The sequence below is a fragment of the Arachis hypogaea genome, chromosome 19 (genome assembly GCF_003086295.3).
Source record: "Arachis hypogaea cultivar Tifrunner chromosome 19, arahy.Tifrunner.gnm2.J5K5, whole genome shotgun sequence".
Classification (NCBI taxonomy): Eukaryota; Viridiplantae; Streptophyta; class Magnoliopsida; order Fabales; family Fabaceae; genus Arachis; species Arachis hypogaea.
Window position 1 is genome coordinate 99,829,815 of NC_092054.1, and position 27,477 is coordinate 99,857,291.

Sequence of the window (27,477 nt, forward strand, 5' to 3'; positions counted from 1 at the left end):
GAAAACAAAGATGGAGAATACATGATGAAAACTAGAAGAGCAAAGAAAGTAAAATACAGAAAGTAGTTCTATGCTATTTTCCAACAACTAGCAACTCCCTAAAATAATTCAAAGCTACTCCTATATATACTACTCTTCTCATCTTCTAGTTGGCTCTTCAAGTCTTGGGCCTTTGGATCTTGAGTTTGAAGCAGTTCTCTTCTTCATTTGGGCTTGGCTGTACTTGCAGAGAGAAAGTGTGAAGTGGGCAGATATTTTAGCTCAGGACGTTAGGGTTGTTAACGTTTAGTGAAAATATGAGTTCGAGAACGTTAGTGACATCAACTTTCTCACTAACGTTCCTAAGTAAAAGCCACTTTAACCTCAACGTTAGTGGCATAAACGTTGCCACCAACATTGCCTCTAGGTCCTTCGCACACGTTATTGGGACTTAACATTCCCAATAACGTTGAAAAGCCCCCATTGCTCCTACGTTAGAGCCCACGTTAACTTAGTTAACGTGGATCTTTAACGTGGGCTTGCCATCCTTCGAGAACGTTAGTGACATTCAACATTGTCACTAACGTTCCAATGTGCCCCCATGTCTCACGTTAGAATCCACGTTAACTAGGTTAACGTGGCGTATAATGTGGCCATGCTTAGCCATCCCCAACGTTAGTGACAATGTTGAGTGTCACTAACGTTGGCTCATCATTCCTCATCCACGTTAACTTCCACGTTAACTAAGTTAACGTGGGAGTTAACGTGACTCATAGTGGCTTGTGTGGCTCCTTCCAACGTTAGTGACAATGTTGAGTGTCACTAACGTTGTCCATCACCTTCTTCTCTCACGTTAGCCTCCACGTTAACTAAGTTAACGTGGAAGTTAACGTGGCTCCTTGGGGTTGTGTGGTTGCTTCCAACGTTAGTGGCAATGTTGGGTGTCACTAACGTTGTCGACCACTCTTGCCTCTTCACGTTAGCTTCCATGTTAACCAAGTTAACGTGGGAGTTAACGTGGCATTGTGCACTTAGGCCAACGTTAGTGACAATTTTGAATGTCATTAACATTTGCTTCCTTTCCCCCTTTTAACGTTAGAGGCCACGTTAACTAAGTTAACGTGGACTCTAACGTGGCCACTTGTGAGCATTGGCCAACGTTAGTGATAATGTTAAGTGTCACTAACGTTGGCTCAAATTCCCTTCTTCACATTAGAGTTCATGTTAACTTATTTAACGTGACTCTTAACGTGGGTAATGATGGCTTCGAGAGCGTCATTGGCAGTCACTTTTAACTTTGCAAGTTACCTCCCATTCCTTGCTTCCTTTGGTCCTGAAATCAAGCAATAGAGTGCATCAAAGTTCTAGTCCAAGTCATGGGTAATGCAGAATACAATTTGTCACTAAACTCATGCAAAATCCTCATGAAATCATGTAAAATGCACAATGTATGCTTGAATCAAGGTGTAAGTGAATATCTACCCAAAACTAGCTTATTTCCTAAGAAAATGCATGAAACTATTCTAAAAACAGTAAAGAAAAGGTCAGTGAAACTGGCCAAAATGCCCTGGCATCACAACACCAAACTTAAAGCTTGCTTGTCCCTAAGCAAGTACTGGAACAAGAGAATGATGAATGAGATACCAAGAGAAATGAGTCATTCTTGTGGAAGTCATGTCCCTGGTTTTATAGTGATTTCATGCATAGCAACTTAGGTTCATTCCTGGCTTTCAGACCTTTATCATATCATAGAATACACACTATGATTGCATCCCATGAAACTTTTATTTATTGATCCTTTTGTTGTTATTTCAGGGCTTATTTGTGTTCTTAGGCTAAGTGTTCTATAAGGGGGCAACTCTTTAAGATAAGCTTTCAGCCAACACTCCCGAACCAGTTGGTTCAAGGTGCTAGGTGTTGAGACACCCCTAAGGACTTACTCCCTCAAGCCTCTCCCCCATACATACACACCACAGGCATATAGTTTATTCATTTTCTTTTCTTGAGGCCTTGGTGTCCAGCACCTCTTTGGGTTACTAAATATTCTGTGGTGAGGGTTACTCTTGATAGTGGACTTTCAGCTGATAATCCCGAGTTAGTTAACCCAAGTTACCAAGTGATAAGGCACCCCTAAGAGCTTATTCATCCAAGTAGATCCCTAATACAAGAACACCACAGACACATGCCTCAAGATTTAAAACCATTGGTGCCTAGTCTTATTGCTTAATCTTTTTCTTTTATTCCTCAACTTTGATTGTTCTTTCCCTTTTTCTTATTAGGATCTTCTTATTTATCTAGTCTCATGGGGGTGTGTCTCAAGTATAGTATTCATGACAGATAGTTGTCTTCCCACCTTATGGTTGAACCAACTTAGCTAACTTATGATCACACCAAAAAACTCATGAATGCACTTCCATATTATGAACTCCACTTTGGTCTTTTTAAAAACACACTCATTCTCTTTTTCATCTGATTTAAAGGGACAAACATATAAGTAAGCACGGTAAAGATGCAGTGACATAAGGACTAGATATCATAAACCTCTTCAACAAGAACTTAAAAGAAGGAATTTAGAAATGTTTAAACTGAAATGGAAGCAAGTTCTATTTCATACAAGATCTTCCTTATTTAAAGCATAGAGAAAGATGGACCAAAGAAGGAACTCCACCACCTTTTACTCTTGTGGATGTCCATGCTCTCCTTCTTGATTGCTTGTGCTCCCACTTCCCTTGCCTTTTCCAAGCAGCTTCTTCCAGAAACCACCATCTTCCATCTTCTTCTTGAGTGTCTCCTTTTGCTGTTTCACTTTCCTCTCTTCTTGTTCTACAAAATCTTTTTGGACCTCATCATATTTAGGGATGGCATAGTGTAGCTGATGCATATTACTGGACATGTAGTTTAGCTTGGCTTGAGTGTTGACGTTGAACTCCTCCCGATGTAGTTGTCGTCCTTCATTAAGTACAGTGAACTCATTGAATGCTTTCATCTGGGCTAGTTGTCGCTGATTGAGTTCCTGCAAATGCTTATCTTGACGTTCTTGCCTCTCGGTAACTTGGTGGATGGTTTGAGTGAGCTGGGAGTATTGTTCCTGTTGCTGCTCCATTTGTTGTTTCTTCCACTCTTCTTGTTGGCTCATCCAGTTCAATATTTGCTCTTGTTCTTCCATATGTCTCATCCCCAAATCTTCAATAGCTCTTAGAAGATAATTCATATTCAGATCGGCTGGGTAAGGATGCTCTCCCTGTTGATATTCTTCCTGATGAGACTCTTCTTGGTGAGTTCCTTCCCTTGCTTTTAGTTTCCCTATTTGTGGCCTTCTTTGTTACTGAGCAGGTGTAGTATAGGCCATACGCTGGGTTGTCATTAGCCTCCCTGGGTTAACCCAGTCTGGATTACTATCCTCAAAGACCACCTTGGCCTTTGTGCACAATCGGAGAATGGTACTGGGGTACCAAAGCCTGGCACCTGATTCAAGCTTCTCAGCTGAATCTTGAATTCCCTCAGCTATAAGTTCATGCACGTTGATTTCTCCACCTTGTACTAGGCAATGTACCATAGTTGCTCGATTAATATTTACCTCTGAATTATTTGCAGCTAGGAGAATAGACCTCCTCACGAGTTCAAACCACCCCTTGGCTTCTGGGCTAAGGTCTCCCCTCTTGATGAAACGGGGTCTCCCATCTCCATACCTTTCCTAGTCAGCTGCTACAACACAGATGTCAGTCACTATCTCAGTGAGCTCATCATTGTCTTGGCTTTTACTTATCCTTGTATGATAGCTAGGCTCATCAAAGTATGGTGATTTCAGGTGAAGAGTTCTTATTATAGCATTTGGACTGAAGTCTACCTCCTTTCCCCTTACATAGCTTTTGAAGGTTGGGGCTCTGGTTTTGTCTTCTCTGACCACATTTGTGTAGAACTCTTTGATGAGGTTTGCATTGATCTTCCCCTCTGGATTGGTGAGCAATTGCCATCCTCTTTCTTTAATCTTCTCCCGAATCTGTGGGCATTCGTCTTCATTGATTTGGAAGTTTAACTCGGGTAGTATCTTTTTGAGCTTTATCCGCTCAAATTCTCGTTCATGGAAGGCAGTCTTGAATCTTTTCTCGTCGAAGGGAATGTTCTCCGTTGGTTCCTTCCTCTTCTGCCTCATGGAGCTTGAAAATCTTTCAAATGTCGGATGGGGTCTTGACCCGGCAACCCATGATACTTAGGATGTAGATTTATCAAGCTACTCTTCAACTCAAAGTTCGGATCAAGGTTAGGATACCTTGCTTGCAACGGTTGAAGTATGATATCCAGAGCTCCTTGCTCATGCAAAGTGATCCGGCGTGGCTCCGCCATGTGTGGCTCACCTGTAGGATGCAAAGATGTATTAGTAGTGTCAACAGAAGAATAGGAAGTAGCAGACTCCAAGTCACTCTCGATGACGTCTAGTGATTTGGTATTTTCCTCAAGAGAGGCCGAAGTACTAGGCGTATAGTCCAACCGCCGTCTAGCTTGCTGAGTGTGTAACAAAGTTCTTTTAATCTCGGGATCAAAATTGGCTAAGCTAGAATTCAATTGAGATCGAGTCATCAAACTTGAAAGTCATAGCACAAATGTAAAAGAAGTCTAAACTATAGCTAAGTATTGGAAGAGGTAAAATATCTACAATATTCACATATTCATATAACCAATATCAAGGCACATGTTGCAACCATTCCCCGGCAACGGCGCCAAAAATTTGACCCGATTGTCCCCAAGGGTGTATTGGTAAAGATTTTCTTCAATAAAATTGCATTGCAAGTATAGCTCTACCAACAACAATCCTCGGGTGTCAAATTTAGAAGAGGGATTTGGTTGTCACAAGTTCAACCCCAATAGAAATAACCGAAGTATTCAAGCCTCGGGTCGTCTCACAAGGAATGGGCAAACATATGCTTCAACATTAGTTAGAAATCCGGGGTTGTGAGTTATGAGCATGAAAATAAATGGGAATCTTAACAAGCAAGTAATCTTAAATTGCAACAAACTAATTCAATTAACTAAGCAAAACATGAGCAATTCCAATGAATAAGTAACATTCCACTTAATTCTATTATAAACCAAAAAAGTAACTATAACTAAAGCAAATAATTGAGAAAGTTGGTTTTCAAATATGAATAATAAAAGCAACTCTTGGCTAGGCATGGGAATTGGGATCACCATCCTTGTCTAACAACCATATCTTAAAAATTATAAGGAACCAAGCTCATTAAGTCTACCCTCAAAGTCTTAAGTACGTGATATCTACTCCTAGACTTGAAGTACGTCAAATGGCTTTGATCACATCAACCCATAAGTCCCAACCTACCTACTAATTAGATTAGTAGTGGGTTGGAGTCAATGAGTATCAAATTGACCACCAAGGGCTCCCAAATCATCAAATCCATTAGACCTAATGACTCAAGTTTACCCAATTCCCTTGACCTAGGCAAGAGTAAAGAAGACTACTCCATAATCAAAGTAAACAATTCATCGAACACATAGTAAGCATTAACAAAAGACATGTTCAAAATAGCAATTAAATTGGAATCTACAAATACTCACTAACAATTATCAACATACAATCATCAAAACAACAAGACTAAACATAGAAATCATCAATGTAACATCAACAAGTCAAGAATCACAACATTCATGAAATGGGTATAAAATGACAAGTAACAAGGATCCATAAACTATCACAAGATATAAGCAAAATTGTAGCAAGGAATTCAAATTGAACAATTAAAATTAGCAATTAACAAGATCCAATTCATAAATCAACAAGGGAAGATCAAATTAAAACTAGATCTAGAGAGGAACAAGGGTTTCTCTCTCTAGAATCACCCAAGAACCAAAAACTAGCTAAAAATTATGTCCTAGTGTAAAATGATTGATCCTCCGTTTTCCACTAGCATCCTTGCGTCTTTTTCATGCAGAAACAGCTTGGAATTGGGCCTCATGAGCCTTAGAAATCGCCAGGCACGATTTCCTTTAATGAGGTCACGTGCAGCTTCCCACGCGTGCGCGCCATGCGTGTGTGCGCGCCGATTGCTTTTGCGATCCACGCGTGCGCGCCAAGCGTGCGTGCGCGTTGATAGGAATCTTCTGATCCGCGCGGATGCGTCCATCCTTGCGCGCCGCTTCCAGCCAACCTCATCCACGCGTGTGCGTGGAGTGCGCGGGCGCGCTGATGCTGCTTTTTCCAAGATCTCAATTCTTCATGTTCCTCCCTTTTTGTACATGCTTTCTCCCTCTCTTCTAAGTCATTCCTACCCTATAACTCCTGAAATTACTCAACAAATACATCACGGCATCGAATGGCAATAGAAGATGATTTAAATATGGCAGTTTTAAGGCAAAATAAGCATGTTTTCCATCATGGAGCAATATTGGGAAGTGAACACAAAACCATGCATTTCTTGCGAATAAGTGTGAGAAATGTTGATAAAATCCCCCAAAATAAGCACAAGATAAACCACAAAATCGGGGTTTATCAGCTAACCATGAACATTGAGTTGCTATTCTTCATACCTTGGATTGTCAATCTTTATTGCATGATTCTTTTCTTGCTTGGGGACAAGCAAGGTTTAAGTTTGGTGTTGTGATGACATGTCATCATGTCATGTTTTTCTATGCTTTTTCATACAAGAAATTGATAATTAGTGCTTAAATGTTGCATTCTTTTGTGCTTAAATGGTATATTTCTTTGATCTTTTGATTTGATAAACTTTGTAGGAAATAAGAAGAAAAAGAAGCAAAAAAAACACAAAATAAGCTAAAAAGGAGAAAAAAAGAATTTTGGAGCACACTTTAATGTTGAGCACGCTTTGGAACGTTAGGCCACGCTTTTAAAAGCGTGGCCCATGACCATGATGCATTTAATTAGTAATGCCTTATGCATGCATGAATATATAATGAAAGCATGCATGCATTACTAATACTAATGAATGAAGGCGTTAAATGAATCATGCTTCAACGCTAAAATGGCATTACTAACTAATAAAGCAGACATGCATTTAATTGAGAACAAATTGAATGAATGCAATGTTAATGCAGTGGTATTATTATTAAATTAATGAAAGCATGCATTATTAAATCAATGCCAAGGCATTAAAAACAATCATGCATGCATGAAGCATTAAATTTTTAATACCAAGAGAGAATGAATGCTACGGCATTAGTAGTTAAGCAAATGAAAGCATTGGCATTATTTTATAAAGTCATGGAAGCATGCATGTAAAGTTAAAAGGAAGCAACGTAGCTCTCAACAAAGCCAAGGAGAAACAAAGGAGCGCTACGTGAATTTATTTAACTTTTTTGGGCTTCACAAAAGAAAAAAACAAGGCGCAGCTGATGAGCGGATAATTTATACGCTTTTTGCCATTGTTTTTACATAGTTTTTAGTATGATTTAGTTATTTTTTAGTATATTTTTATTATTTTTTAAATAAAATTCACATTTTTGGACTTTACTATGAGTTTGTGTGTTTTTCTGTGATTTTAGGTATTTTCTGACTGAAATTGAGGGACTTGAGCAAAAATTAGATTCAGAGGTTGAAGAAGGACTGCAGATGCTGTTGGATTCTGACCTCCCTACACTCAAAGTGGATTTTCTAGAGCTACAGAACTCCAAATGGTGCGCTCTCAATTGCGTTAGAAAGTAGACATACAGGTCTTTCCAGAAATATATAATAGTCCATACTTTGCCCGAGTTTAGACGTCACAAACTGGCGTTCAACGCCAGCTCCTTGCCCTATTCTGGAGTCAAACGCCAGAAACAGGTTGCAATGTGGAGTTAAACACTAGAAACAGGTTATAAACTGGCGTTTAACTCCAAGAAAGACCTCTCCACGTGAAAGCTTCAATGCTCAGCCCAAGCACACACCAAGTGGGCCCCGGAAATAGATTTCTGCATCATTTACTTATCTCTGTAACCCTAGTAACTAGTTTAGCATAAATATGACTTTTTACTATTGTATTTAGGGATCTTTTGGACGTTTAGTTCTGAGATCATGGAGGCTTGCCTCTCGGCCATGCCTAGACCTTGTTCTTATGTATTTTCAACGGTAGAGTTTCTATACACCATAGATTAAGGTGTGGAGCTCTGCTGTTCCTCGAGTATTAATGCAAAGTACTATTGTTTTTCTATTCAATTCAAGCTTATTCCTATTCTAAGATATTCATTCGCACCCAAGAACATGATGAATGTGATGATTATGTGACACTCATCACCATTCTCACTTATGAACACGTGCTTGACAACCACTTCCGTTCTACATGAAGATGAGATAGAATGAGTATCTCTTAGATATCTAATACAGGGGATCGAGTCTGAGATATTAGAGTCTTTGTGGTATAAGTTAGAACCCATGGACGGCCATTCCTGAGATCTGAAAAGTCTAAACCTTGTCTGTGGTATACTGAGTAGGATCCGGGAAGGGATGGCTGTGACTTCAAACTCGCGAGTGCTGGGCGTAGTGACAGATGCAAAAGGATAGTAAATCCTATTCCAGTATGATCGAGAACTGACAGATGATTAGCCATGCAGTGACAGCGCATTGGACCATTTTAACAGAGAGGACGGGATGTAGCCATTGACAACGGTGATGCCCAACATACAGCTTGCCATGGAAAGGAGTAGGAATGATTGGATGAAGACAGCATGAAAGCAGAGGTTCATGAGGAACGAAAGCATCTCTATACGCTTATCTGAAATTCTCACCAATGAATTACATAAGTATCTTTATCCTAGTTTATATTCTAATTATGTTTTAATTATCAATTCTCTATAACCATTTGAATCCGCCTGACTGAGATTTACAAAGTGACCATAGCTTGCTTCAAGCCGACAATCTCCGTGGGATCGACCCTTACTCACGTAAGGTTTATTACTTGGACGACCCAGTGCACTTGCTGGTTAGTTGTGCGAAGTTGTGACAAAGTGTGATTCACGTTTGAGAGCACCAAGTCTTTGGCGCCATTGTTGATGATCACAATTTCGTGCACCAAGTTTTTGGCGCCGTTGCCGGGGATTGTTCGAGTTTGGACAACTGACGGTTCATCTTGTTGCTCAGATTAGGTAATTTTATTTTAATTTTAAGCTTTTATTTTTATTTTCGAAAAATATTTCGACAAAAAAAAATTAAAAAAAAATTTCAAAAAAAAATTATTCTATGGCTTCAAAATTTTTTAAGAATGAATTCTAGAGTTTCATGAAACATGTTGAAGCCTGGCTGGCTGTAAAGCCATGTCTAACTCTTTTGGACCGAGGCTTCCACTCATCAGCACAGAAGCAAGTTGAATGAAGTATCAGCTGTTGTATGTCTGATTTGTATCTGCTAAAGCTTGCCTGGCCATTGGCCATGTCTAGTGTTTTGGACCGGAGCTTTCACTGAAAGCTTGGCTGGCTAGTGAGCCATATCTAATTCTTGAACAGTTATTTTAGACTAACATTGCAAGATTCCTGGAATTCCTATTAAAAATTTTGAAATCCTTATTTTCCTTTTCAAAAGAATTTTCGAAAAATCCAAAAAAATTAATAAAATCATAAAAACTAAAAATATTTTGTGTTTCTTGTTTGAGTCTAGTGTCAAGTCATAAGTTTGGTGTCAATTGCATGTTTATCTCTTTCTTGCATTTTTCGAAAATTCATGCATTGCATTCTTCATGATCTTCAAGTTGTTCTTGATGAATTTCCTTGTTTGATCTTTGCATTTTCATGTTTTGCATCTCTTCTTGTTTTTCATATGCATTTTCAATTTGTTAGTGTCTAAAAAATTAAAAATTTCTAAGTTTGGAGTCTTGCATGTTTTCCTTTTCTAAAAAAATTTTCAAAAAAATAAGTTCTTGGTGTTCATCTTGACATTCAAAATGTTCTTGGTGTTCATCTTGACATTCATAGTGTTCTTGGTGTTCACCTTGACATTCATAGTGTTCTTGCATGCATCATTTATTTTGATCCAAGATTTTCATGCATTGAGTCTTTTTGATGTTTTTCTCTTTCATCATTAAAAATTCAAAAAAATAAAAAAAATATCTTTCCCTTTTTCACTCATAAAATTCGAAAATTTGAGTTGACTTTTTCAAAAATTTTAAAAATCTATTTGTTTCTTATGAGTCAAATCAAATTTTCAATTTAAAAAATTCTATCTTTTTCAAATCTTTTTCATTTTTCTTTCATAATTTTCGAAAATTTCAAATTGATTTTCAAAAATCTTTTTCTTATTTTTATTTCATATTTTCAAAATTAATGCTAACAATTAATGTGATTGATTCAAAAATTTTAAGTTTGTTACTTGCCTAGTAAGAAAGGTTCAATCTTTAAATTTTAAAATCCTATCTTTTTGTTTCTTGTTAGTCAAGTAATCAACTTTAATTTTCAAAATCAAATCTTTTTAAATTTCTTTTTCAAATCTTTTTCAAAATAAGTTTCAATCACATCTTTTTCAAAATTAATTTCAAAATCTTTTCTAACTTATTTTCTAGCTTCTTATCTTTTCAAAATTGATTTTCAAATCTTTTTCAATTAATCTTATCTTTTTGTTTGATTCATATCTTTTTCAAAACTACCTAACTAACTCTCTCTTTCTAATTTTTGAAAATCCCTTCCCTCTTTTTCAAAATTCCTTTTTTATTAACTAATTGTTTTAATTTTTACTTTAATTTAATTTAATTTTTCTTTTTTGTATTTTCGAATTCTAACTTTAAATTTAATTTAAAAACAAAAATATTTTTCTTTTCTTTTCAATGATTTTCGAAAATTCTTCTCCCTCATCTCCTTCTAATTATTTATTTATTTACTGACACTCCTCTTCATCTAAAAATTCAAACCCATTCCTCTCCCCTGTGTTTAGATTCTTATCTTTTCCTTCTTCTATTCTTATCTTCTTCTACTCACATAAAGGAATCTCTATACTGTGACATAGAGGATTCCATATTTTCTTTTCTGTTTTCTTCTTTTTCATATGAGCAGGAACAAGGATAAGAACATTCTTGTTGAAGCTGATCCTGAACCTGAAAGGACTTTGAAGAGGAAGCTAAGGGAAGCCAAAGCACAACTCTCTGGAGAAAATCTAACAGAAATTTTCGAAAAAGAAGGAGACATGGCCGAAAATAATAACAATGCAAAGAAGATGCTTGGTGACTTTACTGCACCAAATTCCAATTTACATGGAAGAAGCATCTCAATCCCTGCCATTGGAGCAAACAATTTTGAGCTAAAGCCTCAATTAGTTTCTCTGATGCAACAGAACTGCAAGTTTCATGGACTTCCATCAGAAGATCTTTTTTAGTTTTTAACTGAATTCTTGCAAATCTGTGATACTGTTAAGACCAATGGGGTTGATCCCGAGGTCTACAGGCTTATACTTTTCCCATTTGCTGTAAGAGACAGAGCTAGAGTATGGTTGGACTCTCAACCTAAAGATAGCCTGAACTCTTGGGATAAGCTGGTCACGACTTTCTTAGCCAAGTTCTTTCCTCCTCAAAAGCTTAGCAAGCTTAGAGTAGATGTTCAAACCTTCAAACAGAAAGAAGGTGAATCCCTCTATGAAGCTTGGGAGAGATACAAGGAACTGACCAAAAAGTGTCCCTCTAACATGCTTTCAGAATGGACCATCCTGGATATATTCTATGACGGTTTGTCTGAGCTATCAAAGATGTCACTGGACCATTCTACAGGTGGATCCATTCACCTAAAGAAAACGCCTGCAGAAGCTCAGGAACTCATTGACATGGTTACAAATAACCAGTTCATGTACACTTCTGAAAGGAATCCTGTGAGTAATGGGACGCCTATGAGGAAGGGAGTTCTTGAAATTGATACTCTGAATGCCATATTGGCTCAGAATAAAATATTGACTCAGCAAGTCAATATGATTTCTCAGAGTCTGAATGGAATGCAAGCTGCATCCAACAGTACTCAAGAGGCATCTTCTGTAGAAGAAGCTTATGATCCTGAGAACCCTGCAATAGCAGAGGTGAATTACATGGGTGAACCATATGGAAACACCTATAATCCCTCATGGAGAAATCATCCAAATTTCTCATGGAAGGATCAACAAAAGCCTCAACAAGGCTTTAATAATGGTGGAAGAAACAGGTTTAGCAATAGCAAACATTTTCCATCATCCACTCAGCAACAGACAGAGAATTCTGAGCAGAATCCATCTAGCTTAGCAAATATAGTCTCTGATATATCTAAGGCCACTCTAAGTTTCATGAATGAAACTAGGTCCTCCATTAGAAATTTGGAGGCACAAGTGGGCCTGCTGAGTAAAAGAGTCACTGAAACTCTTCCTAGTACTCTCCCAAGCAATACAGAAGAGAATCCAAAAAGAGAGTGCAAGGCCATTACCCTACTTGGTGTGGCCGAACCCAGAGAAGAGGAGGAGGACGTGAATCCCAGTAAGGAAGACCTCCTGGGACGTTCAGTGACTAATAAGGAGTATCCCTTTGAGGAACCAAAGGAATCTGAGGCTCATCTAGAGACCATAGAGATTCCATTAAACCTTCTTCTGCCCTTCATGAATTCTGATGAGTATTCTTCTTCTGAAGAGAATAAAGACGTTACTGAAGAGCAAGTTGCTAAATACCTTGGTGCAATCATGAAGCTGAATGCCAAATTATTTGGTAATGAGACTTGGGCAGATGAACCTCCCTTGCTCACCAATGAACTGAATGCATTGGATAGGCATAAATTACCTCAAAAGAAACAGGATCCTGGTAAATTCTTAATTCCCTGTAACATAGGCACCATGACCTTTGAGAAGACTCTGTGTGACCTAGGGTCAAGAATAAACCTAATGCCACTCTCTGTAATGGAGAAACTTGGGATCTTTGAGGTGCAAGCAGCCAGAATCTCATTAGAGATGGCAGACAACTCAAGAAAACAGGCTTATGGACTAGTAGAGGACATGCTAGTAAAGGTTGAAGGCCTTTACATCCCTACTGATTTCATAATCCTAGACACTGGAAAGGATGAAGATGAATCCATCATCCTTGGAAGACTCTTCCTAGCCACAACAAAAGCTGTGATTGATGTGGACAGAGGAGAGTTGGTCCTTCAACTGAATGAGGACTACCTTGTATTTAAAACTCAAGGTTCTCCTTCTGTAACCATGGAGAGGAAGCATGAAAAGCTTCTCTCACTGCAGAGTCAACCAAAGCCCCCACAGTCAAACTCTAAGTTTGGTGTTGGGAGGCCATAACCAAACTCTAAGTTTGGTGTTGGGAGGTCCCAACAATGCTCTGAACACCTGTGAGGCTCCATGAGAGCTCACTGTCAAGCTATTGACATTAAAGAAGCGCTTGTTGGGAGTCAACCTAATGTTATTTATATCTATTTTATTTTATTTCGTGTTTTATTAGGTTGATGATCATGTGGAGTCACAAAAACTACTGAAAAATTCAAAAACAGAATGAAAAATAGCATTAAAAATAGCACACCCTGGAGGAGGAGCATTTTGGCGTATAAACGCCAGAAACAAGCACCAAGCTTGTGATGACAAGTCATCTTAGCCTAGTTTTACTAGTCTATTTCTTTGTTTTTATTAAGTTTTATGCACTTTCTTGCATTGTAAGTAAGTAATTTGGAATGGAATTGCATGATTTCTTTGAATCAATCAACCACTATTTAATTTATACTAAATCATGAGGTTTAAGCTAAATTTGATTGATATTTGAATGATTTATAAACCTTGTGAATTTGGTGATACTTTGATTGGTTGTTTTGATTAATTGTAGGTGAAGAAAAGAAGAAAATAAGAAAGCGTGGCCTAAGAAGCGTGGCCCAAGGAAAAGAAGAGTGTAGCAAAGGAAGCAATAAAGCATGGCACATGGAAGGAGGAAGCATAGTGCTCTCTTCAGGACCGGAGCACTCTCTTAAGGGAGCACAACAATGAACCAAGAAAGCAAGGCTTGATGCTACGAGCCCCTTGAGAGCGGATCACACTTTTGAACCAAGAAACAAAGGAAAGAAGAATGATGCTCCGCTCCCCTTGAGAGCATTATCGGGCTTCACTCAAGAATAAATCCAAGGAAATAGTTTGCCAATGCTTGCTCCAAGGATCGAACCCATGAGCAAGGGGGAGTGGGGAGCGTTACTCACAAAGGAAAATGAGCCACACTTGGCCAAATTGCACTCACAAGGATTCGAACCAAGCACCTCAAGGAAAAGAGGAGAGAGGCGCCACTTCATTCACAAAGAAAAGGAGTCAGTGCATGCCTCCAATAAGTTTCGAACTTGGGACCTCACCCAAGCAAAAGGAGTGCTACGCTCCCAAGGAGAGCAGAGCGCTACTCTCCTTAGCCTTTGCAAGAACTTGACACGGCCAGGGGGAATTGGAGCGCAACATGACACGGGCAAAGGGAGCTTGGTGTGCACAAGACTCCAACACAAGCCACAATGCTCCGCTCCCAACAAGAGCGGAGCACTATCCTGATTGCCCCACAGCCTTGGCACGCAAGAAGAAGCTCCAACACAAGCCTCAATGATCCGCTCCCCACAAGAGCAGAGCACTCCACTGGGAGCAATTTCTCTTGGGCTGAAAATTCAATTAAAAATCCAATTAAATTCAAATCTTCACCAAATTAAAAAGCCCACCCAAATTCTTAAATCCAAGAATAGAAAGTGTATAAATAGAAGCTAGTTTGATTTAGTTAGGGACTTTTATCACCTTTTGCTTCTTTGAGAATTTTCATTTTTCAGAATTTTAGAGTTTTTACTTTGAATTTGGATCTCGGAGAATTTGGAAGGAGAATTGATCTCTCTTCTTCCTTGTTCTTGCTTGAGCGCTCTTTACTTCTTGTCGTGGATCTTGGGTGAAGAATTGAAGAACTTCTATTTTAATCTCACCTTGAGATCTCTTGTTTATATTTCTGCATAATTCAAATTCTGTTTACTGCCTTCATCTTCTCTCTTCTACTACTTCTGCAAATTACTTTTCTATTTTCTGTTGCAATTGTTCTTGATTGGATCAAGGAAGGATTTGAGATCTAAACTTGTTTTCTAGTCTCTTCCACTCCTGAGATCTTCAATTTCTCTTTTAATTCCTGCACTTGAGCTACATTCATTTTCTGTTTTTAATTCTTCAATAATCTTCACTTTGCTGTTTAAGATCCATTTTACTTCAATTCACCTTTTACTCTTCTGTTTATTGCAATTTACTTCTGCTTGTTTTAATTTCTACACATCCCAGCTCCCAATCCCTTTTATAATTCAAGCAATTTACCTTTCTTGCACTTTAAGATTTAGCTGTTTACATTTCTTGTAATCTAAGTTTCTGTAATTTATTTTACTTGTTCTTTAAGATTCAGCACTTTTATTTTCTGTTCTCTTTAATTTACTGCAATTCTTCCCTCTCACTTTACATTTCAAGTAATTTAGCTTTTGTCAATTACAAATCACTCAAACCAATACTTGATTCGCTTGACTAAATCAACCACTAAGCTAAAATTGCTCAATCCTTCAATCCCGGTGGGATCGACCTCACTAATGTGAGTTATTATTACTTGATGCGACCTGGTACACTTGTCGGTTAGTATTTGTGTGTTTGGAAATTCGGTTTTCCACAAAAACACCATCAAGTTTTTGGCGCCGTTGCCAGGGATTGATTAAATTGACAATGATTAAGTGAAGTAGAGATCTAGATCAAGCACCATTTCTTTTCTGTTTCTTTACTTTTCAACTAACCCACTAACTGTTTGAATTTTTGCTTAAGCAAACTAAAACCTCACTTTAGCAATAGAGTGAAGTTTTCCTGGTTTTTGCTGGTTATATGCATTCCCTGTGTTTTTGCTTGCTGAGTACATGACAGAAGCAAATTCTCTTTTATTAATCTTTCTAGCCTGTCAACTATTTGATACATTGTGTCAACTAATCCTCTAACCACATTTTGGCATGAGTAGATTCAATCTTCATTTGGACTATTTGTAATTGTGCAGATCATGGAGGGGAACTCAACGAATTCCAGTAATTGTGGGAGTAGTGTCCTCACCTTAGATGACAATGCAACTCATGACTTGAAGCATCCGCTCATCACCATGAACGATGTTGCTCAATGACTTGAAGCCTTCCCACAAGGAAGCATCACCAGATGGGAAGATCTAATGAGTGAATTCCTGGCCAAGTTGAAACCACCCGAGGAAATTGGTAAGCTAGAAGCAGAAGTGCAACCATCCACACAAGAGAAAGGAGTGATGGAAATTGAAGGTGTAAATGCAGTCGTGAACCAAAACAAGCAGATGCATCAACAAACTCTACAACAACTGGAGTTGATGGTCAGAAAAATCAATGAGCTGCGAACTGCTGTAGTAAATACATACAACCTACCTCAAAATTTACATGGTTGGAATCAACCTGAAAAAGGTTTTGGAGCAATTAACTATGAGAAACAAAATCATGAGCGATTACACTCTCCAAACACTACCTCAAGCCTGTTCCAACACAAGTCTCAGGGTGATGTGTACAACCTACCCTGGAGGACTCATTCCAACTGGAGGAGGATTGAGCACCAAAATCAAGGACCAACGGACTTCAATTACAACAACCCCAACTTCACAAACCAGCAAAAACACCACCATACCAACAACAACCACTACACACCACCATCACAACACCCACCCTTCCAACCTCCAACACCCCACAACCAACCAATCTCACAAGACTCTCAGAGGATCACCAACTTGGAGATCTTAATAGAGAAAATGATAAAGCACCAAGAGGTGACAACAAAGAACCAGGAAACCTCAATCAGAAGAATTGAGAGGCAAATGGAACAACTGGCTAAGCACCTTATAAAAATGGGTGAGAAGAGGGCAAATACTTTCCCCAGAGCCACTGAAGACAACCTGAAAGACAATGAAAAAGTTGCTAGGTGGGAGAAATGGAAAGAAATCATAGAGGGAAGTGAGAGGGCTACAGAAAAAGAAACAATCATCAAAGAGAAGCACCACAGAGAAGTTCCTCAAGAAGAAATAGAGGAAAGAAAGCCCACAGTAAGAGGAGAAACTCAAAGGCAACCGAATTCTCAACTTCCATGATCAGAGGATGGAGAATGTCAAGCTAGTGACAATAAAGAAGCGCTTGTTGGGAGGCAACCCAACCTAAGGTAGTTTTTTTTTCGTAGCTATTTTAATAAAAAAGTCAATTAGTTTTATCTATACTGCAAGAAGCTAAGTTTGATGTTGCACACCAAAATAATCTAAGGGAGAATGAAGCATTTTAAGTTTGGTTTTCCACTAAAAACTTCATCATAAAACACATTCTCACCTTCTGCATAATGCTAGCTTCAAGCATTTAGATAAACTAGTTAACTATTCTGCTGTTTTCTAGGTTTTAGTTCTATTACCTTTGTCAAAGAAAAAGAGTTTTACATATGGTCAATCTGATGCATGAGAACCATTGGCAAGGTACTAAGTTTGGTGTTCCCACACTAAAGTAAGTTCAAAAGCCCACAAATAACTCATGCGTGCTAACTATTTTTCAAGTGTTTTGGAACAAGCAACTTTCAATATCATTGCAGAGTATCATACAAGTTTTTGGAAGGATTAAGCATCATCAACCAGAAAGAGGAAAAAGGAATGTGAAGACCAACAATGATGATGATGAGGAATAAAGCAAGTAAACTCCAAAAGGTTGTATTGTTAAGTGATTATTTTACATCAGATACTAGTATGATTGAAAGTGCTATTGTACCCCTGTCTGTCTGCCTGTTTAGCATAGTTTCTTTGTAATTCAATAATTGAGATGCTTGATCATTCACAACCCTATACTCTCCAAACTTGTTTGCACTCAATGTCTCAAAAAAGCATCACATGACAGTTCTTTGAAAAGAAGGATTACAGAATTAAACAGTTTTGAGGCAAGCAAAAGATTAGGAGAAGTGGTGGTTCTAGTTGTATGATTATGCATTGAGGTTACATGCTTGTGAAAACTTGCATGGGAGCTCATAGGCAGGAGATAGAGTTCAAAGAAGTATTGTGGAGATTCTTAAATATTTATTGATTCAAGAAGCAGCAAACAAAAGAAAATAAAGGGAATACAAAAACAAAAGAACATGGCCCAAGGCTCTGAGCATCAATTACTAGGCAGAAAAGAAGAAAGAAACAAGAACTCAAAAAGTTGTTATCCTAGTAAATGCTTGTGGTCGAGTTGTATCAAAGAGAGAGGCTTGAGCAAGTAAATCCTTAGGGGTGCTTTAACACCTAATACCTTAAAACCAACTGGTTTAGGAGCATTGATTGAAAGCTTATCCAAAGAGCCGCTTTGAGACATGACACTTAGAGTCAAGGCCAAAACAGAGAAATTATAAGCTGCTTCAAGGTGGTTACCTATAGAGAGATCTCCATGATATTATTTGGATGGAAGTTCTAAGACCTAAGACTTCCAAGATGTAGGGACTAGTAAGCACTGAAGCCCTTGCCTGAGCATATAATTTAGAGTTCACCCCACTGTCACTTAATCACTTCACTCACAGGATAGCACATGTTATTCTTCAAATCCATTCTGATTGAAAGAACCTTTGAGCATAATTCTTTTCTTGCTTGGGGACAAGCAAGTTTTAAGTTTGGTGTTGTGATGACAAGTCATCTTAGCCTAGTTTTACTAGTCTATTTCTTTGTTTTTATAAAGTTTTATGCACTTTCTTGCATTATAAGTAAGTAATTTAGAATGGAATTGCATGATTTCTTTGAATCAATCAACCACTATTTAATTTATACTAAATCATGAGGTTTAAGTTAAATTTGATTGATATTTGAATGATTTATAAACCTTGTGAATTTGGTGATACTTTGATTGGTTGTTTTGATTAATTGTAGGTGAAGAAAAGAAGAAAATAAGAAAGCATGGCCTAAGAAGCGTGGCCCAAGGAAAAGAAGAGTGTAGCAAAGGAAACAATGAAGCATGGCACATGGAAGGAGGAAGCATAGCGCTCTCTTCAGGAGCGGAGCACTCTCTCAAGGGAGCACAACAATGAACCAAGAAAGCAAGGCTTGATGCTACGAGCCCCTTGAGAGCGGAGCACACTTTTGAACCAAGAAACAAAGGAAAGAAGAATGATGCTCTGCTCCCCTTGAGAGAATTATCGGGCTTCACTCAAGAATAAATCCAAGGAAATAGTTTGCCAATGCTTGCTCCAAGGATCGAACCTATGAGCAAGGGGGAGTGGGGAGCGTTACTCACAAAGGAAAATGAGCCACACCTGGCCAAATTGCACTCACAAGGATTTGAACCAAGCACCTCAAGAAAAAGAGGAGAGAGGCGCCACTTCATTCACAAAGAAAAGGAGTCAGCGCATGCCTCCAATAAGTTTCGAACTTGGGACCTCACCCAAGCAAAAGGAGTGCTACGCTCCCAAGGAGAGTAGAACGCTACTCTCCTTAGCCTTTGCAAGAACTTGACACGGCCAGGGGGAATCGGAGCGCAACATAACACGGGCAGAGGGAGCTTGGTGCGCACAAGACTCCAACACAAGCCACAATGCTCTGCTCCCCACAAGAGCGGAGCGCTATCCTGATTGCCCCACAGCCTTGGCACGCAAGAAGAAGCTCCAACACAAGCCTCAATGCTCCGCTCCCTACAAGAGCAGAGCACTCCACTGGGAGCAATTTCTCTTGGGCTGAAAATTTAATTAAAAATCCAATTAAATTCAAATCTTCACCAAATTAAAAAGCCCACCCAAATTCTTAAATCCAAGAATATAAAGTGTATAAATAGAAGCTAGTTTGATTTAGTTAGGGACTTTTATCACCTTTTGCTACTTTGAGAATTTTCATTTTTTAGAATTTTTAGAGTTTTTACTTTGAATTTGGATCTTGGAGAATTTGGAAGGAGAATTGATCTCTCTTCTTCCTTGTTCTTGCTTGAGCACTCTTTACTTCTTGTCTTGGATCTTGGGTGAAGAATTGAAGAACTTCTGTTTCAGTCTCACCTTGAGATCTCTTGTTTATCTTTCTGCATAATTCAAATTCTGTTTACTGCCTTCATCTTCTCTCTTCTACTACTTTTGCAACTTACTTTTCTATTTTCTGTTGCAATTGTTCTTGATTGGATCAAGGAAGGATTTGAGATCTAGACTTGTTTTCTAGTCTCTTCTACTCCTGAGATCTTCAATTTCTCTTTTAATTCCTACACTTGAGCTACATTCATTTTCTATTTTTAATTCTTCAATAATTTTCACTTTGCTGTTTAAGATCCATTTTACTTCAATTCACCTTTTACTCTTCTGTTTATTGCAATTTACTTTTGCTTGTTTTAATTTCTGCACATCCCAGCTCCCAATCCCTTTTATAATTCAAGCAATTTACCTTTCTTGCACTTTAATATTCAGTTATTTACATTTCTTGCAATCTAAGTTTCTGCAATTTAATTTACTTATTCTTTAAGATTCAGCACTTTTATTTTCTGTTCTCTTTAATTTACTGCAATTCTTCCCTTTCACTTTACATTTCAAGCAATTTAGCTTCTGTCAATTACAAATCATTCAAACCAATACTTGATTCGCTTGACTAAATCAACCACTAAGCTAAAATTGCTCAATCCTTCAATCCCTGTGGGATCGACCTCACTCATGTGAGTTATTATTACTTGATGCGACCTGGTACACTTGCCGGTTAGTATTTATGTGTTTGGAAATTCGTTTTTCCACAAAAACACCATCAGCTGGTGTTTAACGCCAGAAACAAGCATCTACCTGGCGTTAAACGTTAGAAACAGGCTACATTTGGGCGTTTAACGCCAAAAACAGGTAGCAGTCTGGAGTTAAACGCCAGGATTGCACAGCAAGGGCATTTTACACACCTAATTGGAGCAAGGATGTTAAACCCTTGACCCTACTGGATCTGTGGACCCCACAGGATCCCCACCTTTCTTCTCTCCTATTCACACCTTTTCATAACTCTCTTCCCCAAATACCCTTCACCAATCAACTCAATCACTCTTCCCTATCACCTCTTCACCACTCACATCTATCCTCTCTTCCCCAAAAACCCCACCTACCTTCAAATTCAAACTATTTTCCCTCCCAAACCCAACCCTAATGGCCGAACCCTAACCCCCCCCACTCCTATATAAACCCCTCCATCCTTCTTCATTTTCACACAACACAACCCTCTCTTCACCACCTTGGCCGAATACACCCCTCTCTCCCTCTCCTCCATTTCTCTTCTTCTTCTCCTTCTTTCTTTCTTTCTTCTTTTGCTCGGGGACGAGAAAACATTTTAAGTTTGGTGTGGTAAAAGCATTGCTTTTTGTTTTTCCATAACCATTAATGGCACCTAAGGCCAGAGAAACCTCTAGAAAGAGGAAAGGGAAGGCAATTGCTTCCACCTCTGAGTCATGGGAGATAGAGAGATTCTTCTCAAAGGTCCATCAAGACCACTTCTATGAAGTTGTGGCCAAGAAGAAAGTGATCCCTGAGGTTCCTTTCAAGCTCAAAAAGAATGAGTATCCGGAGATTCGACTTGAAATCCGAAGAAGAGGTTGGGAAGTTCTCACCAACCCCATTCAACAAGTCGGGATCTTAATGGTTCAAGAGTTCTATGCAAACGCGTGGATCACTAGGAACCATGATCAAAGTGTGAGCCCAAATCCAAAGCATTGGCTTACCATGGTTCGGGGGAAATACTTAGATTTCAGTTCGAAAAATGTAAGGTTGGCATTCAACTTACCAATGATGGAAGAAAACGCACGCCCCTACACTAGAAGGGTCAATTTTGATCAAAGGTTGGACCAAGTCCTCATGGACATATGTGTGGAAGGAGCTCAATGGAAAATTGACTCAAGAGGCAAGCCGGTTCAACTAAGAAGGCTTCACCTCAAACCAGTAGCTAGGGGATGGTTAGAGTTCATTCAACGTTCAATCATTCCTACTAGCAACCGGTCTGAAGTTACTATAGACCGAGCCATCACGATCCATAGTATCATGATTGGGGAGGAAGTGGAGGTTCATGAGATTATTGACATTAGGATTTTTGCCAGTAAAGAATGTCATAAAAACAGTCGCGTTGTAGATATAGTTTCTAAACCGGAAAAAATCCCTTCGTACAAACGTGTTGGGTGTCACAAGTAACAAACCCCTTTAAAAATTAGAGGTCCAACTTAGTTATCTCTCTCTACAATAATGAAAGTTGAATCTAAACTCCACTTGGTCAACCTTCACCAGGGCAAAGGAAAGTTAAGGGACTAATTAAATTGACTTTCGAATCCTAATTATTTCCTCAGAAAAGGTTGGGATTATTTAAGTTCAGCTCAATTAGCAAGATAACGATTATCAATTATGTTGAGTTAAATAACTGTTGAGTTACTAAATTCTTAACCAGAACCAAAAGGGGAAAAGTAAAATTGCTGGAATGATAAAGAGGTCCTTAGATGGGAAGCAATGGTAACTTAAATCAAAGAGAATAATCATAAACTGAAAATACCTCAATTATCATTAATTCAAATAACAGTCTGTAACATGAGAGAATTCATAAATCAAATTATAATAATCAATTCAAATGTTGGAATAAATAAATAGAAGTAATACTAAAAGAACATTAAACTTGGGATCCAGAGTTACTCTTAAAACAAGAAGAAATCCTAAATCCTAAAAGAGAGAGAGAAGATCTCCCTCTCAACTAAATCTAAATCATTGAAAGGTAAAAATATGCGAGCTCTCTCTGAATGGAAGCATTCCCACACTTTATAACCTCTGGTCTATGCTGTCTGTACTTGGATCTGGGCCAAAAAGGGCTTCAAAATTCGCTGGGGGCGTATTCTGTAATTTCTGGTGCGTGGCCTCTGTCACGCGTCCGCGTGGGTCACGCGGTCGCGTCATTCAGAGCTTTTCCTTGCCACGCGGTCGCGTCAGTCATGCGACCACATCATATGCGTTCTGCTTAAGGCGTGCGGTCGCGTCAGTCATGCGGCCGCGTCGCTGCTGATTCGTGCTTGGCACGCGATCGCGTCATCCATGCGATCGCGTGGATACCAGTTTCTTTGAAGCTCCGTTTTGCTTTCTCCTTCCATTTTAGTATGTTTCCTTTTTCATCCTTTAAGTCATTCTGCCTTAGAAAATCTGAAACTACTCAACACACTAATCACGGCATCGAATGGAAATAAAGGTAATTAAAATAATTAATTTTTAAAGCTTAGGAAACATGTTTTTCACAACATGACATAATAAGGAAGGGAAAGTAAAACCATGCAATTAATGTGAATAAGTAGGTGAAGAGTTGAATAAATCACTCTAATTAAGCACAAAAGAACTCATGAAATATGGGTTTATCAACTATACCTCAAGAACTCTACAAGGTGGATGACAAGTCCTCCACTTTGGCAAGGTTAGCCTTTCCTCACCTCATCTGTCGCCTCTGCAATTTGGCTGGAATTGACATAGAGGGAGACATCCTCATTGAAGAGGACAAGCCCATCACTAAGAAAAGGATGGAGCAAACAAGAGATCATGGACCTCAACATGAGCATGAGGAAATTCCTCACCATGAAATCCCTGAGATGCCTCAGGGGATGCACTTTCCTCCACAAAACTATTGAGAGCAAATCAACACTTCCTAGGAGAATTAAGCTCCAACATGGGACAACTAAGGATGGAGCACCAAGAGCATTCCATCATCCTCCATGAAATTAGAGAAGATCAAAGAGCTATGAGGGAAGGGCAACAAAGACAAGGAAGAGATATAGAGGAGCTCAAGAGCACCATTGGTTCTTCAAGAAGAGAAAGACGCCACCCTCACTAAGGTGGACCCGTTCCTTAATCTCCTTGTTCTTATTTTCCTATTTTTCGGTTTTTGAGCCTTATGCTTTATTTATGTTTGTGTCTTTACTATATGATCATTAGTGTCTAAGTGTCTATGAATTAAAACTATGAGTGTCCTATGAATCCATCACCTTTCTTAAATGAAAAATGTTCTAAAAATAAAAGAACAAGAAGTACAGGGTTTCAAATTCATCCTTGAAACTAGATTAATTATTTTGATGTGGTGACAATACTTTTTGTTTTCTGAATGAATGCTTGAACAGTGCATATGTCTTTTGATATTGTGGTTTATGAATGTTAAATATGTTGGCTCTTGAAAGAATGATGAAAAGGAGAAATGTTATTAATAATCTGAAAAATCATAAAATTGATTCTTGAAGCAAGAAAAAGCAGTGAATAGAAAAGAGCTTGCGAAAAAAAAAAGAGAAAAGAAAAATGGCGAAAAAAAAAGAGAGAAAGAAAAAGAAAAAGCAAGCAGAAAAAGCCAAAAGCTCTTTAAACCAAAAAGCAAGAGCAAAAAGCCAATAGCCCTTAAAACCAAAAGGAAAGGGTAATAAAAAGGATCTAAGGCTTTGAGCATCAGTGGATAGGAGGGCCTAAAGGAATAAAATCCTGGCCTAAGCGGCTAAACCAAGCTGTCCCTAACCATGTGCTGGTGGCGTGAAGGTGTTAAGTGAAAACTTGAGACTGAGCGGTTAAAGTCAAGGTACAAAGCAAAAAAAACAGTGTGCTTAAGAACCCTGGACACCTCTAATGGGCTTTAGCAAAGATGAGTCACAATCTAAAAAGGTTCACCCAGTTATGTGTCTGTGGCATTTATGTATCCAGTGGTAATACTGGAAAACAAAGTGCTTAGGGCCACGGCCAAGACTCATAAAGTAGCTGTGTTCAAGAATCAACATATTGAACTAGGAGAATCAATAACACTATCTAAATTCTAAGTTCCTATAGATGCCAATCATTCTGAACTTCAACGGATAAAGTGAGATGCCAAAACTATTCAAGAGGCAAAAACCTAATAGTCCCGCTCATCTGATTAGAGCTAAGTTTCATTGATATTTTGAAATTTATAGTATATTCTCTTCTTTTTATCCTATTTGATTTTCAGTTACTTGGGGACAAGCAACAATTTAAGTTTGGTGTTGTGATGAGCGGATAATTTATACGCTTTTTTGCATTGTTTTTACATAGTTTTTAGTATGATTTAGTTAGTTTTTAGTATATTTTTATTAGTTTTTAAATAAAATTCACATTTCTGGACTTTAATATGAGTTTGTGTGTTTTTCTGTGATTTCAGGTATTTTCTAGCTGAAATTGAGGGACTTGAGCAAAAATCAGATTCAGAGGTTGAAAAAGGACTGCAGATGCTGTTGGATTCTGACCTCCCTGAACTCAAAGTAAATTTTTTTGAGCTACAGAACTTCAAATGGCGCACTCTTAATTGCGTTGGAAAGTAGACATCCAGGGCTTTCCAGTAATATATAATAGTCCATACTTTGGCCGAGTTTAGACGATGCAAACTGGCGTTCAACGCCAGCTCCCTGCCCTATTCTGGAGTCAAACGCCAGAAACAGGTTGCAAAGTGTAGTTAAACGCCAGAAATAGGTTATAAACTGGCGTTTAACTCCAAGAAAGACCTCTCCACGTGAAATCTTTAATGCTCAGCCCAAGCACACACCAAGTGGGCCCCGGAAGTAGATTTCTGCATCATTTACTTATCTATGTAACCTTAGTAACTAGTTTAGCATAAATAGGACTTTTTACTATTGTATTCAGGGATCTTTTGGACGTTTAGTTCTGAGATCATGGAGGCTGGCCTCTTGGCCATGCCTAGACCTTGTTCTTATGTATTTTCAACGGTAGAGTTTCTACACACCATAGATTAAGGTGTGGAGCTCTGCTGTTCCTCGAGTATTAATGCAAAGTACTATTGTTTTTCTATTCAATTCAAGCTTATTCCTATTCTAAGATATTCATTCGCACCCAAGAACATGATGAATGTGATGATTATGTGATGCTCATCACCATTCTCACTTATGAACACGTGCCTGACAACTACTTCCGTTCTACATGAAGATGAGATAGAATGAGTATCTCTTAGATATCTAACACAGGAGACCGAGTCCGAGATATTAGAGTCTTCGTGGTATAAGTTAGAACCCATGGACGGCCATTCCTAAGATCCAAAAAGTCTAAACCTTGTCTGTGGTATTCCGAGTAGGATCCGGAAAGGGATGGCTGTGACGAGCTTCAAACTCGCGAGTGCTGGGCGTAGTGACAGACGCAAAAGGATAGTAAATCCTATTCCAGTATGATCGAGAACCGACAGATGATTAGCCATGCAGTGACAGCGCATTGGACCATTTTCATAGAGAAGACGAAATGTAGCCATTGACAACGTTGATGCCCAGCATACAACTTGCCATGGAAAGGAGTAGGAATGATTGGATGAAGACAGCAGGAAAGCAGAGGTTCATGAGGAACGAAAGCATCTCTATACGCTTATCTAAAATTCTCACCAATGAATTACATAAGTATCTCTATCCTAGTTTATATTTTAATTATGTTTTAATTATCAATTCTCTATAACCATTTGAATCCGCCTGACTGAGATTTACAAAGTGACCATAGCTTGCTTCAAGCCGACAATCTCTGTGGGATCGACCCTTACTCACGTAAGAATTATTACTTGGACGACCCAGTGCACTTGCTGGTTAGTTGTGCGAAGTTGTGACAAAGTGTGATTCACGTTTGAGAGCACCAAGTCTTTGGCGCCATTGTTGATGATCACAATTCCGTGCACCAGCAGCATTCAAAATGAAATTGGCAAAAGGGGAGCAGCCAGGGTTCAAAGAAGGAGCCTCACTCCAAGGCATGTAGCGCTACGTTAAAACCTCTCACTGAGCGCTACACATGATAAGGAAATTGGCTCAAAAAGGAATTGGTCAGGGCTCGAAGAGGGAAACAAAAGAAAAGCAAGGGGCGCTATGTTGCATTAGTTAACTTAGCGCTATGTATGAGGCCTGGTTCGAAGGGCTTGACACAAGCAAGGGAGCGCTATGTTATTTAACTTCACTGAGCGCTCCATTGGAGGTGCACCAACCCACCTGACGCAACCCACCAAGCATCTCAAAACCAAATCAACCTATTTCATTGAAGCCCCAAAGCAAGCAAAACCCAATTGACATCACTCAAAGGCACAAGGATCAGTAGATTAGGAATTTCATTTAATTGTAATTTGTTTTCAATTTCAATTTTCATTTTTATTTTGTAGAAAGCCTATAAAAAAGGCATCTGTTCCATTTTAGAAAGAGGCTGGCTCCATTAGAGAGCAGTAGGAGTAAGAGTAGAGTAGAGAACTCTCTTTTATTTTTCCTGTTTGAATTTGAGAATTGGAAATCAGATTTGGGTTCTTTTTTCTTCTCTGCTTCATTTTCTTTCCAATGCAATTTCGCTTATACACTTTCAATCTCTACAATTCTCTCTTTTGCAATTCCTTTTCTGCACTTTTACATTTTGCTTGAGCTAAGTCTGCTTTCTATGCAATTTAAATTCTCTACCCCCTTGCTAATTTTCTTTCTGAAATTTTACATGAGTTTGCTGTGAGCTTGATTTACATTTCTAAGAAATTTACATTTCCCTACACCTCAATTCCCTTTTCTGTTGATGTAATTTACTTTCCTTTGTCATTTAAGATTCTGCCTCTTGTTCCAAGCTTAGATTTACTGCCTCTT

The 27,477-nt window shown here is 38.6% G+C and overlaps 1 non-coding gene across 1 annotated transcript; it reads right to left on the reverse strand.

The window, feature by feature from the left end:
- Positions 1–11,482: 11,482 nt before the first annotated feature.
- On the reverse strand, positions 11,483–11,590 carry LOC112781100 (small nucleolar RNA R71). Its single transcript, XR_003191896.1, has one exon. It is a non-coding gene; the product is annotated as a small nucleolar RNA R71 (small nucleolar RNA).
- Between the last annotated feature and the right edge of the window lie 15,887 nt (positions 11,591–27,477).